Source organism: Triturus cristatus, chromosome 7, assembly GCF_964204655.1.
Source record: "Triturus cristatus chromosome 7, aTriCri1.1, whole genome shotgun sequence".
Lineage (NCBI taxonomy): Eukaryota > Metazoa > Chordata > Amphibia > Caudata > Salamandridae > Triturus > Triturus cristatus.
In genome coordinates this window covers 1,378,713,419-1,378,732,002 of record NC_140590.1, presented here as the reverse complement: position 1 = coordinate 1,378,732,002, position 18,584 = coordinate 1,378,713,419, and positions in this window count along the sequence as shown.

Sequence of the window (18,584 nt, the reverse complement as noted above, 5' to 3'; positions counted from 1 at the left end):
AGTGTGTTAGAGTGTTTTAGTGTGTTCGAGTGTTTTAGTGTTAGTGTTTTAGTTTTTTTGTGTTTTAGTGTTTTAGTGTTTTAGTGTGTTAGAGTGTTGTAGTGTTTTAGAGTGTTTTAGTGTGTTAGAGTGTTTTAGTGTTTTAGTGTGTTAGAGTGTTAGAGTGTTAGCGTGTTTTAGTGTGTTAGTGTTTTAGTGTTTTAGTGTGTTTTAGTGTTTTAGTGTGTTACTGTTTCAGTGTGTTAGAGTGTTAGAGTGTTAGCGTGTTTTAGTGTGTTAGTGTTTTAGTGTTTTAGTGTGTTAGAGTGTTTTAGTGTGTTCGAGTGTTTTAGTGTTAGTGTTTTAGTTTTTTTGTGTTTTAGTGTTTTAGTGTTTTAGTGTGTTAGAGTGTTGTAGTGTTTTAGACTGTTTTAGTGTGTTAGAGTGTTTTAGTGTTTTAGTGTGTTAGAGTGTTAGAGTGTTAGCGTGTTTTAGTGTGTTAGTGTTTTAGTGTTTTAGTGTGTTACAGTGTTTTAGTGTGTAAGAGTGTTTTAGTGTGTTAGAGTGTTTTAGTGTGTTAGAGTGTTTTAGTGTTAGTGTTTTAGTGTTTTTGTGTTTTATTGTTTTAGTGTTTTATTGTTTTAGTGTTTTATTGTTTTATTGTTTTATAGTTTTATTGTTAGTGTTTTTGTGTTTTAGAGTTTAAGAGTGTTTTTGTGTGTTAGAGTGTTTTAGTGCTTTAATGTTTTAGTGGGTTACTGTTTTAGTGTTTTAGTGTGTTAGAGTGTTAGAGTGTTAGCGTGTTTTAGTGTTGTAGTGTTTTAGTGTTTTAGAGTGTTTTAGTGTGTTAGAGTGTTTTAGTGTTTTATTGTTTTAGTGTTTGAGTGTTTGAGTGTTTGAGTGTTTTATTGTTTTCGTGTTTTATTGTTTTAGTGTTTTATTGTTTTAGTGTTTTATTGTTTTATTGTTTTATAGTTTTATTGTTAGTGTTAATGTTAGTGTTAATGTTAGTGTTAGTGTTAGCGTGTTTTAGTGTGTTAGTGTTTTAGTGTGTTACAGTGTTTTAGTGTGTAAGAGTGTTTTAGTGTGTTAGAGTGTTTTAGTGTGTTAGAGTTAAGGGTGGGCGTAGTTCGCGAAGTAGCACTTCGCGAAGCTACGCAAAGTGAAGTTCGCACTACGCGAGCTACGCGTAGCACTTCGTGAACTGCGAAGTAACATGTTCGCACTGTGCAAGATGTTGTTTTCAATGATTGCACAGTGCGGACAAGCAACCGGCACTGTGCAATCATTGAAAATGGCATCTTGCACAGTGCGAGCTGTAGTTTTCTGCTGCTCGAGTAGATTTTTACTCGAGCTGCAGCTTTCTCAACGCGAACTGGTAGTTTCTCATCGCGTATGCTCGCGACCCCTCGCAATGAGAAACCTGACCTTCTCGCGTTGGGAATCTCGCCGGGAGGTTTATTTTCCATGCTCGCGATCGCGAACAAGGAAAAAGTCTCGCCAGGATGTCATTTTGCTTGCTCGCGGTCGCGAGCAAGCAAAAAATGACCGCAGCACTACGCAACACTATGCTACGCGTGTTCGCACTGTGCTACGTGCAGTTCGCGTAGTGCGAAGTAGCGCGAACTTCGCAAACTACGCGAGCGTAGCGTAGTGCTTCGCCCAGGCCTAGTTAGAGTGTTTTAGTGTTAGTGTTTTAGTTTTTTTGTGTTTTAGTGTTTTAGTGTTTTAGTGTGTTAGAGTGTTGTAGTGTTTTAGAGTGTTTTAGTGTGTTAGAGTGTTTTAGTGTTAGTGTTTTAGTGTTTTTGTGTTTTTGTGTTTTATTGTTTTAGTGTTTTATTGTTTTAGTGTTTTATTGTTTTATTGTTTTATAGTTTTATTGTTAGTGTTTTTGTGTTTTAGTGTTTAAGAGTGTTTTAGTGTGTTAGAGTGTTTTAGTGCTTTAATGTTTTAGTGTGTTACTGTTTTAGTGTTTTAGTGTGTTAGAGTGTTAGAGTGTTAGCGTGTTTTAGTGTTGTAGTGTTTCAGTGTTTTAGAGTGTTTTAGTGTGTTAGAGTGTTTTAGAGTGTTTTAGTGTTTAGCAGCCTCATGCATCAAGCCAAAATCCAGTCGGTAAAATACTGATTCGTTATTAGCTCCCGGTAGCGAGTCCCAAATACCCAATCCCAATGCATCAACCCAAAACGTGAGCAAATAACGAATCGCAAAATAAATATCCGCTAACATACCGAATCGCTAATACCCAAAATGCTAAATTACCGAATCGCTATATACTGATTTTGCAGTTACCGAAACACTAACAGCTCCCGGAAAGTGCCAATAGCAAATAACGAATCGCACCCCAATGCAACAAAACTCGCTAATAACGAAAATCCCAAAAATCGCTATTTTGCAAGAGCTAAATAAGGGGAATCAAAACCTGGAGGTAAAGTAAAAAAAAAAAAAAAGTTAATGCAAAAAAAATTTCTACATGTGCAAATGATTGAGGCAATCACTAAACCCTTAAATGTGGCCCAGGAGACCCTGTTGGCTCCCACAAAATGGCTGCCCTCTACGTGCTTGCAAGGAGGATGAGGATCAATGCAGCAGGACAGCGCAGGAGAAGGGTCCAGGAGCGGGTTTTCAGACTGCGCATAACCTTGCTCAGGCAGAATGAGAACGAGGTGTACCAGAAGTATCGCCTCAATCGTGCCATGATCATGCGCCTGATTGCAGACCTGGAACCATTACTGCAGCACCAGACACACCGGACAAATGCAATCCCTGCGCACGTTCAGGTCCTATGCAGCCTGCACCTACTGGCCTCAGGGAGTTTCCAGGGGGTAATTGCGGTGGCCGGAGGTGTTTCTCAAAGCGCACTGTCACGCTTCTTCAAGAAATTCCTCGATGCCATGCTGACAATGCTCCACACACACATCAGCTTCCCCACAACCCCACAGCAGTTGGACCGCACCAAACAGGCTTTCTACCAGGTGGCACAATTCCCACATGTGATTGGATGCATCGACTGCACGCACATCCCCATATGTCCTCCCGCAGCAAATGAGTACATTTTCCGGAACCGCAAGTCATACCACTCGATCAACGTGCAGGTTGTGTGCGATGCCAATAACATCATAACGGACCTAGTGGCACAATTCCCAGGGAGCACACACGACTCCTACATCTTCCGCCACAGTGGAATGCACAGGCGACTAATCAACGGAGAATTTGGAGAGGGACTCCTGCTAGGTACGTAGAAATACGCTTCCCCACACCAACACCACACATGTATGTACATCACCAATGCTAAGTCTATGCTTCTATCTTCTAGGTGACAGTGCTTACGCCCTGCGTGAATACATACTCACCCCATACTTAAATCCAGCAACCCCGCAGGAAAATCGCTACAACGCTGCACACATCAGCACTAGGAATGTGATAGAGAGGACATTTGGGATTCTCAAGAGCCGCTTCAGAATCCTCCACAAGACTGGCGGCGCCATGCTATACCAACCTGAAACATGCTGCCGGATAATTGCTGTATGTGCAATGCTGCACAACATTGCCACCAGAAGGGGGATACCCATAGAGGTGGACAGGGATGCGGAGCACCGGGATGACCAACCACCTGCCCAACAACGACAGGCACACATCCCAAACACAGCAGAGGGCCATAGGAGGCGGACATACATAATGCTAAATCATTTTTGAAACATTGGAAAATGAGACATTACAAGTTAGTTTGGGGTGCAACTGTTTAATGCACAGTAGCACAGAGGATTGTGCAACAAAACTAGCATTGTAAATCATGCTCCATTTGCATTAATGTAAATTAAAGGTGCCTTAAAGTCACGCATGTGCATACACAGTATTTGGATGGCCATGGTTGCCCCACCATGGTCCTGCATGCATGTCCAACTGTCTAGTGGCGCTTCCCACGTACCCCAAGCCTCCGCTCAGGTGTATCCAATGCCTCACCACGGCCTGTCCCCGTGGAGGCACGCGAACTGCGGCGCCTGGTGCTGGCCTGTGCCAGTGACACGCTGCTGACACTGGAGGCAGCCTCACTTGTGTCATCCCCTCCCAATGCAGCAGCACTGCATGTGCTGCTCTGTAGGTGTTCCATTGCAGTGGTGATGTGTCCTAGTGACTTAGTGACATCCCCGCAGAAGTGCCCAAGGTCCACCTGCAGGGAGACTGAGCGGCGTGCCAACACTGCGGTGCTGTTGCTGTGCCGTGTTACGGCTTTGGTTGCGGCGGCGGAACGCAACAGTTGCTGCCGGTGCCTCCTCTTATGGCACTCATGGCCCTCCCTCATGGCACGGGTGAGATCATGTACCTCCTCCCTGAGCTGCGCATTGCCCTCTGCAACCGCAGTGGTCATGTCCCTGACCGCCGTGCTCATGTCCGTGACTGCTGCAGTCATGGCGCGCATCTCCCTGGCAAGGCGCACGATATTGCAGCTAATGCTAGCCACATGTCGTCCCTGCAGGCGCTGTGTACGCAGCATCCTCTCCTCAATTGCAGAGGTTGTTGGGACATCCTGTTCGGCTGAGGAGACGGAACTGCGACGAGCTCTGTGCCGCCGTGTGTGTCTTGCGCCTCCAGGTGGTGCATCAGGTGGTGTGTATGTGCGCTGCCTGGGTGCCAATTGCGAGGAGGGTGTTTCCATCTCCTGCAAGGGCGCAACTTGGGACCTGTGCCTCTGCGCTATTGTGGCTGTAGTAGCTGCAGCCTGTTTGGCTGGTGCCATTGCTTGTGGCGCTGGTGCTGGTGCCGTTGCTTGTGGCGCTGATGCTGGTGGCGTTGCTGGTGGTGCTGGTGGAGCTGGTACTGTTGGTGTGGCAGGTGTTGGCGATGCATGCGCGTCCTGCGCTGTCTCCTGGTCTGACTCTACGGGTGTTTCCGAGATGATCAGCTGGCTGCTGTGTGTGAAACAGTGTATGGTTAGTGGGATAATTACAACTACATAGTGTTGTACACATTAATGTCCCTCTTTGGTCCACTAAATGAACAGACTCCATCCATGTTCAACTGCTGTGGTGTATGGTCATTGGATTTACGCCTGTACATGCACACTGGGCTGACTAGACTACAACTCCCAGGATGCACTAGTGTCATGTGTAAAGCTGTCTGTGCCAGCGCTGCAGACACACTGAGATCGGGCTGGGGGCATGGAAATGGATTTACGCTACGCTGGGTGTGGGCACAGGCATGCATCTTACCTTGGGCACTTGTGGCTGCGCCGGGCGTGTCCATCTGGGTCACCCCCACGACGGCTTCCCGCTCTATCGTCCCTTCCACAAGGTCCTCCAGGGCTGTGTTGGATGGTGCTGTAGATGGTCCGCCTCCAGTCCTGCTCGACTCCCGGAGCCTCTCCGCAATCCTCTCTTTGGCACGCTTCCGCAGGTCGTACCACCTTTTTTTAAGGTCGTCGATGCTGCGGGTGGTGACGCCAACTGCATTCACCCTCTCACGGATGCGCAGCCATATGCGCCGCTTCTCCTGCTCAGGCACCTTGAGGGACAGCTTGCCAAAGAGGCGATCGTGTTTGCTGGTGACTCCCTCGATTAGGTACTCGAGCTCCCTGTCCGAAAACTTTCGCTTTCGCTTGCGTGCTGACTCAGCGCTGGATGTAACGCTTTTCGCCCTAAGTGGGATGGGTATTCCCAGACGTGGGAGCCGTGCTCACTACGCCACTGGAGTCAAGCTATCCTGGCTGATGACGGCTGATAGCCAGAAACCGGTCCTAGGATGCTTGATTCCGGTCCAGGGAAGACATGGCTTGGCAGTTCGGGCTGGACGGTTCCCATGAGGCACAGGGTCAAGACTGATTTGCATATGGCCATGTCTAAACTGGGGTGGTGTAGTGGGCAAAAGAACGATGGATTTAACCCAGATCTCTTGACTGGGGGAGAATGTCTGCATTGTCAGCATTCCGTCCATCATTTGTTTGTTGTAACGCTTTTCGCCCTAAGTGGGATGGGTATTCCCAGACGTGGGAGCCGTGCTCACTACGCCACTGGAGTCAAGCTATCCTGGCTGATGACGGCTGATAGCCAGAAACCGGTCCTAGGATGCTTGATTCCGGTCCAGGGAAGACATGGCTTGGCAGTTCGGGCTGGACGGTTCCCATGAGGCACAGGGTCAAGACTGATTTGCATATGGCCATGTCTAAACTGGGGTGGTGTAGTGGGCAAAAGAACGATGGATTTAACCCAGATCTCTTGACTGGGGGAGAATGTCTGCATTGTCAGCATTCCGTCCATCATTTGTTTGTTGTAACGCTTTTCGCCCTAAGTGGGATGGGTATTCCCAGACGTGGGAGCCGTGCTCACTACGCCACTGGAGTCAAGCTATCCTGGCTGATGACGGCTGATAGCCAGAAACCGGTCCTAGGATGCTTGATTCCGGTCCAGGGAAGACATGGCTTGGCAGTTCGGGCTGGACGGTTCCCATGAGGCACAGGGTCAAGACTGATTTGCATATGGCCATGTCTAAACTGGGGTGGTGTAGTGGGCAAAAGAACGATGGATTTAACCCAGATCTCTTGACTGGGGGAGAATGTCTGCATTGTCAGCATTCCGTCCATCATTTGTTTGTTGTAACGCTTTTCGCCCTAAGTGGGATGGGTATTCCCAGACGTGGGAGCCGTGCTCACTACGCCACTGGAGTCAAGCTATCCTGGCTGATGACGGCTGATAGCCAGAAACCGGTCCTAGGATGCTTGATTCCGGTCCAGGGAAGACATGGCTTGGCAGTTCGGGCTGGACGGTTCCCATGAGGCACAGGGTCAAGACTGATTTGCATATGGCCATGTCTAAACTGGGGTGGTGTAGTGGGCAAAAGAACGATGGATTTAACCCAGATCTCTTGACTGGGGGAGAATGTCTGCATTGTCAGCATTCCGTCCATCATTTGTTTGTTGTAACGCTTTTCGCCCTAAGTGGGATGGGTATTCCCAGACGTGGGAGCCGTGCTCACTACGCCACTGGAGTCAAGCTATCCTGGCTGATGACGGCTGATAGCCAGAAACCGGTCCTAGGATGCTTGATTCCGGTCCAGGGAAGACATGGCTTGGCAGTTCGGGCTGGACGGTTCCCATGAGGCACAGGGTCAAGACTGATTTGCATATGGCCATGTCTAAACTGGGGTGGTGTAGTGGGCAAAAGAACGATGGATTTAACCCAGATCTCTTGACTGGGGGAGAATGTCTGCATTGTCAGCATTCCGTCCATCATTTGTTTGTTGTAACGCTTTTCGCCCTAAGTGGGATGGGTATTCCCAGACGTGGGAGCCGTGCTCACTACGCCACTGGAGTCAAGCTATCCTGGCTGATGACGGCTGATAGCCAGAAACCGGTCCTAGGATGCTTGATTCCGGTCCAGGGAAGACATGGCTTGGCAGTTCGGGCTGGACGGTTCCCATGAGGCACAGGGTCAAGACTGATTTGCATATGGCCATGTCTAAACTGGGGTGGTGTAGTGGGCAAAAGAACGATGGATTTAACCCAGATCTCTTGACTGGGGGAGAATGTCTGCATTGTCAGCATTCCGTCCATCATTTGTTTGTTGTAACGCTTTTCGCCCTAAGTGGGATGGGTATTCCCAGACGTGGGAGCCGTGCTCACTACGCCACTGGAGTCAAGCTATCCTGGCTGATGACGGCTGATAGCCAGAAACCGGTCCTAGGATGCTTGATTCCGGTCCAGGGAAGACATGGCTTGGCAGTTCGGGCTGGACGGTTCCCATGAGGCACAGGGTCAAGACTGATTTGCATATGGCCATGTCTAAACTGGGGTGGTGTAGTGGGCAAAAGAACGATGGATTTAACCCAGATCTCTTGACTGGGGGAGAATGTCTGCATTGTCAGCATTCCGTCCATCATTTGTTTGTTGTAACGCTTTTCGCCCTAAGTGGGATGGGTATTCCCAGACGTGGGAGCCGTGCTCACTACGCCACTGGAGTCAAGCTATCCTGGCTGATGACGGCTGATAGCCAGAAACCGGTCCTAGGATGCTTGATTCCGGTCCAGGGAAGACATGGCTTGGCAGTTCGGGCTGGACGGTTCCCATGAGGCACAGGGTCAAGACTGATTTGCATATGGCCATGTCTAAACTGGGGTGGTGTAGTGGGCAAAAGAACGATGGATTTAACCCAGATCTCTTGACTGGGGGAGAATGTCTGCATTGTCAGCATTCCGTCCATCATTTGTTTGTTGTAACGCTTTTCGCCCTAAGTGGGATGGGTATTCCCAGACGTGGGAGCCGTGCTCACTACGCCACTGGAGTCAAGCTATCCTGGCTGATGACGGCTGATAGCCAGAAACCGGTCCTAGGATGCTTGATTCCGGTCCAGGGAAGACATGGCTTGGCAGTTCGGGCTGGACGGTTCCCATGAGGCACAGGGTCAAGACTGATTTGCATATGGCCATGTCTAAACTGGGGTGGTGTAGTGGGCAAAAGAACGATGGATTTAACCCAGATCTCTTGACTGGGGGAGAATGTCTGCATTGTCAGCATTCCGTCCATCATTTGTTTGTTGTAACGCTTTTCGCCCTAAGTGGGATGGGTATTCCCAGACGTGGGAGCCGTGCTCACTACGCCACTGGAGTCAAGCTATCCTGGCTGATGACGGCTGATAGCCAGAAACCGGTCCTAGGATGCTTGATTCCGGTCCAGGGAAGACATGGCTTGGCAGTTCGGGCTGGACGGTTCCCATGAGGCACAGGGTCAAGACTGATTTGCATATGGCCATGTCTAAACTGGGGTGGTGTAGTGGGCAAAAGAACGATGGATTTAACCCAGATCTCTTGACTGGGGGAGAATGTCTGCATTGTCAGCATTCCGTCCATCATTTGTTTGTTGTAACGCTTTTCGCCCTAAGTGGGATGGGTATTCCCAGACGTGGGAGCCGTGCTCACTACGCCACTGGAGTCAAGCTATCCTGGCTGATGACGGCTGATAGCCAGAAACCGGTCCTAGGATGCTTGATTCCGGTCCAGGGAAGACATGGCTTGGCAGTTCGGGCTGGACGGTTCCCATGAGGCACAGGGTCAAGACTGATTTGCATATGGCCATGTCTAAACTGGGGTGGTGTAGTGGGCAAAAGAACGATGGATTTAACCCAGATCTCTTGACTGGGGGAGAATGTCTGCATTGTCAGCATTCCGTCCATCATTTGTTTGTTGTAACGCTTTTCGCCCTAAGTGGGATGGGTATTCCCAGACGTGGGAGCCGTGCTCACTACGCCACTGGAGTCAAGCTATCCTGGCTGATGACGGCTGATAGCCAGAAACCGGTCCTAGGATGCTTGATTCCGGTCCAGGGAAGACATGGCTTGGCAGTTCGGGCTGGACGGTTCCCATGAGGCACAGGGTCAAGACTGATTTGCATATGGCCATGTCTAAACTGGGGTGGTGTAGTGGGCAAAAGAACGATGGATTTAACCCAGATCTCTTGACTGGGGGAGAATGTCTGCATTGTCAGCATTCCGTCCATCATTTGTTTGTTGTAACGCTTTTCGCCCTAAGTGGGATGGGTATTCCCAGACGTGGGAGCCGTGCTCACTACGCCACTGGAGTCAAGCTATCCTGGCTGATGACGGCTGATAGCCAGAAACCGGTCCTAGGATGCTTGATTCCGGTCCAGGGAAGACATGGCTTGGCAGTTCGGGCTGGACGGTTCCCATGAGGCACAGGGTCAAGACTGATTTGCATATGGCCATGTCTAAACTGGGGTGGTGTAGTGGGCAAAAGAACGATGGATTTAACCCAGATCTCTTGACTGGGGGAGAATGTCTGCATTGTCAGCATTCCGTCCATCATTTGTTTGTTGTAACGCTTTTCGCCCTAAGTGGGATGGGTATTCCCAGACGTGGGAGCCGTGCTCACTACGCCACTGGAGTCAAGCTATCCTGGCTGATGACGGCTGATAGCCAGAAACCGGTCCTAGGATGCTTGATTCCGGTCCAGGGAAGACATGGCTTGGCAGTTCGGGCTGGACGGTTCCCATGAGGCACAGGGTCAAGACTGATTTGCATATGGCCATGTCTAAACTGGGGTGGTGTAGTGGGCAAAAGAACGATGGATTTAACCCAGATCTCTTGACTGGGGGAGAATGTCTGCATTGTCAGCATTCCGTCCATCATTTGTTTGTTGTAACGCTCAGCGCTGGATGGCACTTCCTGCGCCATGATGTGTGTTTCCTTGGATTTGCTGAGTCGGTGTGGCCTCACTCTGCACAGGCAGTCCTCCTTCCCAGCTCCTGTCTGCTCCTCTGTCGAGGCTATGTGGGTGGGGCTGCAGTATTTCCTGGTTGGTGATGTCATCTGCACGTTCCCGGAGCGACGCGGCAAATTGCGATTTCGCTATTACCGATTCGGTAATAGCTAACTCGGTATTACCGAACTCGCTATTAGCTAATTCGGTATTACCGAACTCGCAATTTGCTAATGGGAGTTTGCATGCCCCGCTATTGAGAAATCGGTAAATTTAGCGATTTTTAAGGAATCGCTAAATTTTACCGATTCTGTTGATGCATGCCATATACCGATTCCTTAATGGCGATTCCTTATTTTTCGCTATTAAGGAATCGGTATTCCTTTGGTTGATGCATATGCCCCTTAGTGTGTTAGAGTGTTAGAGTGTTAGCGTGTTTTAGTGTTGTAGTGTTTTAGTGTGTTAGAGTGTTTTAGTGTGTTAGAGTGTTAGTGTGTTAGAGTGTTAGAGTGTTAGAGTGTTAGAGTGTTAGAGTGTTAGTGTGTTAGAGTGTTAGAGTGTTAGAGTGTTAGTGTGTTAGAGTGTTAGAGTGTTAGAGTGTTAGCGTGTTTTAGTGTTGTAGTGTTTTAGTGTGTTAGAGTGTTTTAGTGTGTTAGAGTGTTAGTGTGTTAGAGTGTTAGAGTGTTAGAGTGTTAGAGTGTTAGAGTGTTAGTGTGTTAGAGTGTTAGAGTGTTAGAGTGTTAGAGTGTTAGTGTGTTAGAGTGTTAGAGTGTTAGAGTGTTAGTGTGTTAGAGTGTTTTAGTGTTTTAGTGTGTTAGTGTTTTAGTGTTTTAATGTTGTAGTGTTTTAATGTTTTAATGTTTTAGTGTTTTAGTGTGTTAGAGTGTTTTAGTGTGTTAGAGTGTTTTAGTGTTTTAGAGTGTTTTAGTGTTATAGAGTGTTTTAGTGTTTTAGTGTTTTAGTGTGTGAGAGTGTTAGAGCGTTAGAGTGTTAGAGTGTTAGCGTGTTTTAGTGTTGTAGTGTTTTAGTGTGTTAGAGTGTTTTAGTGTGTTAGACTGTTTTAGTGTTTTAGAGTGATTTAGTGTTTTAGAGTGTTTTAGTGTTTTAGTGTTTTAGTGTTTTAGTGTGTTAGAGTGTTAGAGTGTTAGAGTGTTAGTGTGTAAGAGTGTTTTAGTGTGTTAGAGTGTTTTAGTGTTTTAGTGTGTTAGAGTGTTTTAGTGTTTTAGAGTGTTTTAATGTTTTAGAGTGTTTTAGTGTGTTAGAGTGTTTTAGTGTTTTAGTGTGTTAGTGTTTTAGTGTGCTAGAGTGTTTTAGTGTTTTATTGTTTTAGTGTTTTATTGTTTTATTGTTTTAGTGTGTAAGAGTGTTTTAGTGTGTTTTAGTGTTTTAGTGTTTTAGTGTTTTAGTGTTTTAGTGTTTGAGTGTTTGAGTGTTTGAGTGTTTTAGTGTGTTAGAGTGTTTTAGTGTGTTAGAGTTTTAGTGGTTTATTGTTTTAGTGGTTTATTGTTTTAGTGGTTTATTGTTTTAGTGGTTTATTGTTTTAGTGTGTTAGTGTTTTAGTGTTTTAGTGTGTTAGAGTGTTAGAGTGTTAGAGTGTTAGCGTGTTTTAGTGTTGTAGTGTTTTAGTGTTTTAGTGTGTTAGAGTGTTTTAGTGTGTTATAGTGTTAGCGTGTTAGCGTGTTAGCGTGTTTTAGTGTTGTAGTGTTGTAGTGTTTTAGTGTGTTAGAGTGTTTTAGTGTTTTAGTGTTAGAGTGTTTTAGTGTTAGAGTGTTTTAGTGTTAGAGTGTTTTAGTGTTTTAGTGTGTTAGAGTGTTAGAGTGTTTGAGTGTTAGAGTGTTTTAGTGTTTTAGTGTTAGTGTTTTAGTGTTTTAGTGTGCTAGAGTGTTTTAGTGTTAGAGTGTTTTAGTGTTTTAGTGTTTTAGTGTTAGTGTTTTAGTGTTTTAGAGTATTAGAGTGTTTTAGTGTTTTATTGTTTTAGTGTTTTAGTGTTTTAGTGTTTTAGTGTTTTATTGTTTTAGTGTTTTAGTGTTTTAGTGTTTTAGTGTTAGTGTTTTAGTGTTTTAGTGTTTTAGAGTGTTAGAGTGTTTTAGTGTTTTAGAGTGTTAGAGTGTTTTAGTGTTAGAGTGTTTTAGTGTGTTAGAGTGTTAGCGTGTTTTAGTGTTTTAGTGTTGTAGTGTTGTAGTGTTGTAGTGTTTTAGTGTGTTAGAGTGTTTTAGTGTGTTTTAGTGTTTTAGTGTTTTAGTGTTTTAGTGTGTTAGAGTGTTTTAGTGTTTCAGTGTTTCAGTGTTTCAGTGTTTCAGTGTTTTAGTTTTTTATTGTTTTAGTGTTTCAGTGTTTTAGTGTTTTGGTGTTTTGGTGTTTTGGTGTTTTAGTGTTTTAGTGTGTTAGAGTGTTAGAGTGTTTTAGTGTTTTAGTGTGTTTTAGTGTTTTAGTGTGTTAGAGTGTTTTAGTGTTTTAGTGTGTTAGAGTGTTTTAGTGTTTTAGTGTGTTAGAGTGTTAGAGTGTTTTAGTGTTAGAGTGTTTTAGTGTTTTAGTGTGTTTTAGTGTTTTAGTGTTTTAGTGTGTTAGAGTGTTAGAGTGTTAGAGTGTTAGAGTGTTTTAGTGTTTTAGAGTGTTAGAGTGTTTTAGTGTTAGTGTACAGGGCCTCTAAGGGTGGCACAATGAGTGCTGCAGCCCTTAGAGGCCTTTACTGGTCACAAGGCCCTGGGTACCTAGGGTACCATTTACCAGGGGCTGACATGTGGCTAGGGTTTGCCAATTAGGGTTTTGGCTGTTAGGCAGTTTTTAGGAAAGGAACACAGGCCCTGGGCACCTGATTGGCAGGAGCCCAGGGCACCACAAGGAAAAGTGCATCAGCTATTAGGCAAAAAAAGGGGGGGGGGGTTACTGCAACAGAAACCCACTTTCTTACAATCATCACCAGGCAAAGCGCGGGTAAGTAGCAAATCTGCACCGCCAACGGCACAGGGGCGGCTGGGTGCAGGGTTGAAAATTGGAATATGGCACCAATGTAATCCAATTGAGAAAGGGGATAGTCGAAGAGATTCTGCTCACAGGTGAGTAACACTGTTTGGTAACCCATTCTCCAGGACTTAAGGTAAGCATGGGGAGGGCCACAAGGCAGCACCAAACTTACACCCACAGCGGTACAGGGGTGGCCGGTGCAGAGTGTCACCAGAGAGTTGGGTGCCCATTTCAATTCACTTGGGGAGATCAGTTTTGAAAAGAGGCTGCAGGCGCTGGCCAGGAGGCCGGAGGAAGAAATCCCCACAGCTGGCCAGGTAAGTAGTGATGCTATGGGATGTAGGGACACTGCTGGTCAAGTTCCCCAAGGCCCAGGGGCTTTGGGTGCAGGGCTGTCCTATGGCGTCGGGAACTCTTACCAGAGCAGATCATGGTTGGGGGGAGTCTTTGGATTAAGGCAGCAGGCTCGGGACTGAGTCCGACAGGGGTCTGCCCATGGCGGACTCTGGCTCAGAATCACTGTGGGAACCTTTGCAGGACCGGTGGGCCACACGGTTCCTCAGGGCAGAGTTCTTTATCTTTTAAAGTTGGTTTCTTCTTGAACAGGTCATGTTCTCTGGAGAGCTTGATATTTGTCAAAGGCAAGCAGTCCTCCCAAGGATTTGGAGGTCACTGGGCTACAGGACTGGTTTTCTTTTGGTGCAGGATCATTGGGGGCTGCAGACAGGCCGGTAGGGCTTTGGCCTAGTCAGTTAGTTTCTACAGTCTTCTCTGCAGGTGCAACGCTGTAGTGTCCAGCTTTTTTTTTTCTTCAAACAAATTTTTATTGTGGCCTTACAAGTGACACATATAATATCAATCAGTATAGACACAGTCGTTGTCAACGTACAGATTAACATCCAAACAACCCGTGGCCATTTTATACAATGAGGTGTACATTTTGACGGACTTAGCTGGAAGGTGCGAAACATTTTTATACATTGAGCAGTTGTGTTGCATCAGTTAGTGTGTTGTGTTCCCTCGTACGTAGATATTGCAGCAGGGGTTCCCAAATATCTTTGGGTCTGGAGGTGGTCGGGAGCTCCTCAGCATATAAAGTTAAGGTTTCACGACAATATACCATGCCTTTCAACCACAGCTCGGATGTAGGTCTGAGCTTGCTGTCCTATACCATGGCCACCCTTCCTTTGGCTAGTAGTAGCGCAATTTTCACAAGTCTACTCGGATTACCCTTTAGAGATGGTATTAACTGCAACAGGCATACTTGGGGTGGGGGGGCGGTGCAGTGAAGCTGTAACATGGTCATTTCTTACAAAGTGACAATGACCCCTTCCCAGTAGTCCCTCACTTTTCCGTATTCCCTTGCCAGATGTCTGCACCTGCGCAACCACATCTTTTACAGGTGTCAGTGTCTCTTCAGCCTTATTTGAATAATCTATGTGGTGTGTGATACATTTGATGCAGATATTTGAAATGTATGATGCGTAGGTTTCCATTGGGTGTAAGTGAATTCGTTAATTGACCACAATGTTCCCAGTCTTGTTGCGTTAGTTGCGTATCTAGCTTCAGGTTCCATTGCCCTGTTATGTGGTAGCAGTGTTTCGTCTCTTGCAGCCCTATATAGCTTAGTTATCATTTTGTGCCTCGTGGGGCTGATAAGTAGGGCATGTAAGGAGCTTAATGTAGGGGGTTCTGATGGGAATGTGAGGTAATGCGCTTGCAATGCTTTTTTTCTTCTGTGTAGTGTGAAAATGAACAGTGGGGTTTGATTCTGCACATAGCTAAGATCTTCTGTTGTTAAAAAGGTTCTGTTTGGGAAGAAGTACTGTATTTTTTCAAGCCCTACAGATGCCAATATACGCAGAGCCACTCGTTCATGTGTGACCGAGGCAGCTGCATGATGTGACCAGGGTAGAAGCGGTGAGTATAGTGGCAGTTTCATCGCTCTTCGGCCAAGTGCTTGCCAGGCTGCAATCGTGGAGTCAACTGAGTTAATTTCTATCTTGGGTGTACCTCTTTGTGTATGAGTCAATATGGAACCTAAAGGTATAGGATGTGTGTCTCCGTCCTGTATGGCTACGGATAAAGTCATGTGTATTATACCAGTTGAACGCGTATTGAGCTTGAGCGCATAGATAGTATAAGTATATATCCGTCACATTGAACCCTCCACTTTAATAATCCAGCATGAGCGTCGTCAGGTTCACAATGGCCGGTTTGCCACCCCAGATCAGCCTGAGTAATAGCGAGCGAACCGCCTTAAAAATGGTAGTAGTCAGCTGTATCGGGATATTACTAAAGAGATATCAAAACTTGGGTAGTACTACCATTTTTATCAGTGCCATGCGGTCAGCCAAGGACAGCGGTAACCGTATCCTCTTATCCACTTGTTGTTCTAAATGAGTGCAAGCTATTCCATAATTTTCACGGTTAACTATCTCAGGGTCACGGTGAACCCAAACCCCAAGGTACTTCACTGGCTCCAGCGACCACACAAGGGGGAATTCAAGCTCATACTGCGAGGTGACTTCAGTGAGCGGCACCACCACTGACTTTGACCAATTGATGGTAAGTCCCGAGAACCTCCCAAATCGTATATATTCGCGTAATATTGGGTTCACATATAAATAACTGCATGTCATCTGCGTAAAGGGAGATGCTCACTGGGCGGTGAGCAAAGCGCAGCGTTTTGTTCCGTTGTCTGATGACGCAGGCAAGTGGTTCCAGCGTAATCGCAAATAATAGCGGTGATAGAGGACAACCCTGTCTAGTTCCTCTTTGAATCTGTATAGGGTCTGAGGTGATGCCTTCCACGCGTATCCTTGCAATGGGGGTATGTGTACAGTAATTGTATCCAGTTAATAAAAATGAGGGAACCCCATAGTGTGGAGTATATAAAATAGGTATCCCTATTCGATGAAGTCGAAATCTTTTGGGCGCATCAAGCATCACAGCCACTGCCTTTAACTTTGGATCAAGAATATGATATATGTCAAAAAGGGTGTATAAATTATGTGAAGTAGATCTCTCGGGGGATAAAGCCAGATTGATCCGGCAGGACCAATTTAGGCATTAAAGGCTATAGTCAAGTCGCTAAAATGTTTGCGAGTTTCTTCGCTTCCATATTTATTAGTGTGAGTGGGCGATACAAATCGCAGCTGGTAGGCGGTTTATCTTCTTAGGTCTCGCCTAGCGTTGCAGCGCATGCGCTGCTCGCTCTGTGAGATCTATTGTCGTCGAGTTGATTTCGGAAGTGGAGTGCAAACTCCGCCCATGCTTTTGATTGACGCGTGTCACACTTTATGCTAAACGCTCGCTTTTGATTCAGAGTGAGGCTTGTTTGTTCCCTCCCTGTCTCCTTTTCGGCTCGCCCATACAGACTGGATTTTGCAATCGAGGCGTAACATGGTTGAATGTATATGTTGCTTCGGTACTATTTTATACACACATTTTCCGGTATGTAACTTCTTACACTTCACGGCGTTTCACGTGTTTTTTTTTTTTGCTACATCAGTGTGCAGCGTTTATTGTGTGTTGTATAACGTTTTCCATCTGCGCCAGCCAACCAGTTTATTTACAGCACGTTTCTCACTGGGCCGTTGAGCTGTTTGCCAGTACATGGCACGCTGCCCCGCTATAATAATTAAACGCGCCTCACTTAGTTCAAATCGTGTCAGCTGCTGGTGCGGCCGATCCTCCCCACATAGGCCTCTGCTGTAACAATGCCGCCCAATAGTTATAGTTCGGGTGGCCGCTATGCTACGAGCTACCTGTCGTGTCGCGTTATCTCCAGGAGCTCACCCGGCGTTATGATCACCGTCAGCGGCCCCCGCGAGGGAGTCCTCTTCCTAGGAGTGCTCATGTTGCAGCTCGCTCAGGTATTGCTGCTCCCCAGCCGCACACGCACGTGGGGTCCTCGAGCCCGGAGGCTTGCTCGACACAGCAGGCGTTTCACTGGGCCGTGTGCGCAGTATACTTCGGGTCGGTCTCCTCTTCGTGCTACCAGGATTCTCTGCTGGACATCGACGCAGAGCCCACCAGTCCTTAATTCCTAGCACGGGGCACTAGATAAACGGCGGCGCCATCTTCAGACCACGGTCCGCGCCTTAAATGTTTTTTTGTTTCCCCCTATTACGGGCGGCCACCGCTAATATCTGTGGATCTTCAGCCGCCAGGGGCAATCCGCAATCAATACGCTTGGTTTATGGCTGACATAGGAAGCAGGAACTGCAGAATTTTTAACGATTATTGTCTCCGTCCGGCGGAGCTGTGCTTTCACGCCGCCATCTCGCTAAGCGCCCTCTAGCACCCCCGCTGTAGTTTCCAGCTCTTCTTACCTAATCACAAACCTGATTTTTGAGTCTGGGGAAGCCACCTAAATACTAGATTTAGGGGTGTTATGGGGGTAACAGGTAGGGTAACCTGGGGTATCTATTATGGCACCCACCTGTGGGAGGGGGCATAGTCTTATCCCCTGTCCCACCATTTTCAAAATGGTGGGCACTGAAAAATGTGCTTCACTTCTCCTCCAGCACCTGAGGGGTGGAGTTGACAAAGGGGGGCACACCTCTTTTTGATTAAGTTTTCCTGCCAAAAGTAGGGGTTTGGACCGGGGACTGCCATCTGCTGCTAACAGCAGAAGCTGGGGTTGCATTACAAAGGCAACAAGGTCTTGTCTTTGAAGCTTCCCTCTTGAGCAGTGTGCTCATCCTAGGGGAGGCGGTGTGACACCACTGCCCGGGATGGGCTTTGCTTCTGGCCTCCAAGAGCACAGGCTCTTGACCCAGGGGTCCACAACATGTCTGGTGGTGGCAGGCTGCCTAAAGTTGGTCAGAGACCACACCAGAGTTGGAACGTGTTCAGGGGGCTCCTCTAAGGTGCCCTCTGAGTGCATATTTTAATAAATCCCACACTGGCATCAGTGTGAGATTATTAAGAGGAGTTGTCTGGTACCAAACACTCCTGGGTTCAGTGAAATCCTCATGGTGCTGGAGAACTCAAGTTGTCAGGTTTCCATCCCAAGCACTCTCTATGACAGCCCTTTGTGTGTGGAAAGGGCACCGCCTGTATAGATGTGAGGCTGTGCCCAGCTCCTTCCTCCCATCCTGTCAGGATGGCCCGTCACTTCACACCTAAGCTCCCATTTTCTGTGGCTGTCTAGGGGGAATACACAAAGCACAACTGCCAACTACACCCAGACATGTAATCAGAAACAGTCGGCAGGCACCAAATGGCTAAGGCAAGGAAATGCCCACTTTCTAAAAGTGGCATTTTCAGAATTTCAATTTTAAATCCAACTTCACCATATGTTAGGATTTTAAATTTGGATTCCAGAGACACCAACCGTGATCTAGTTATATCGTTCACTTGGAAATTACACTTCTAAAATATAATAAGGTAATCCCAATGTTATCCTATGGGAGCTATAGGTCTTGCAGTAG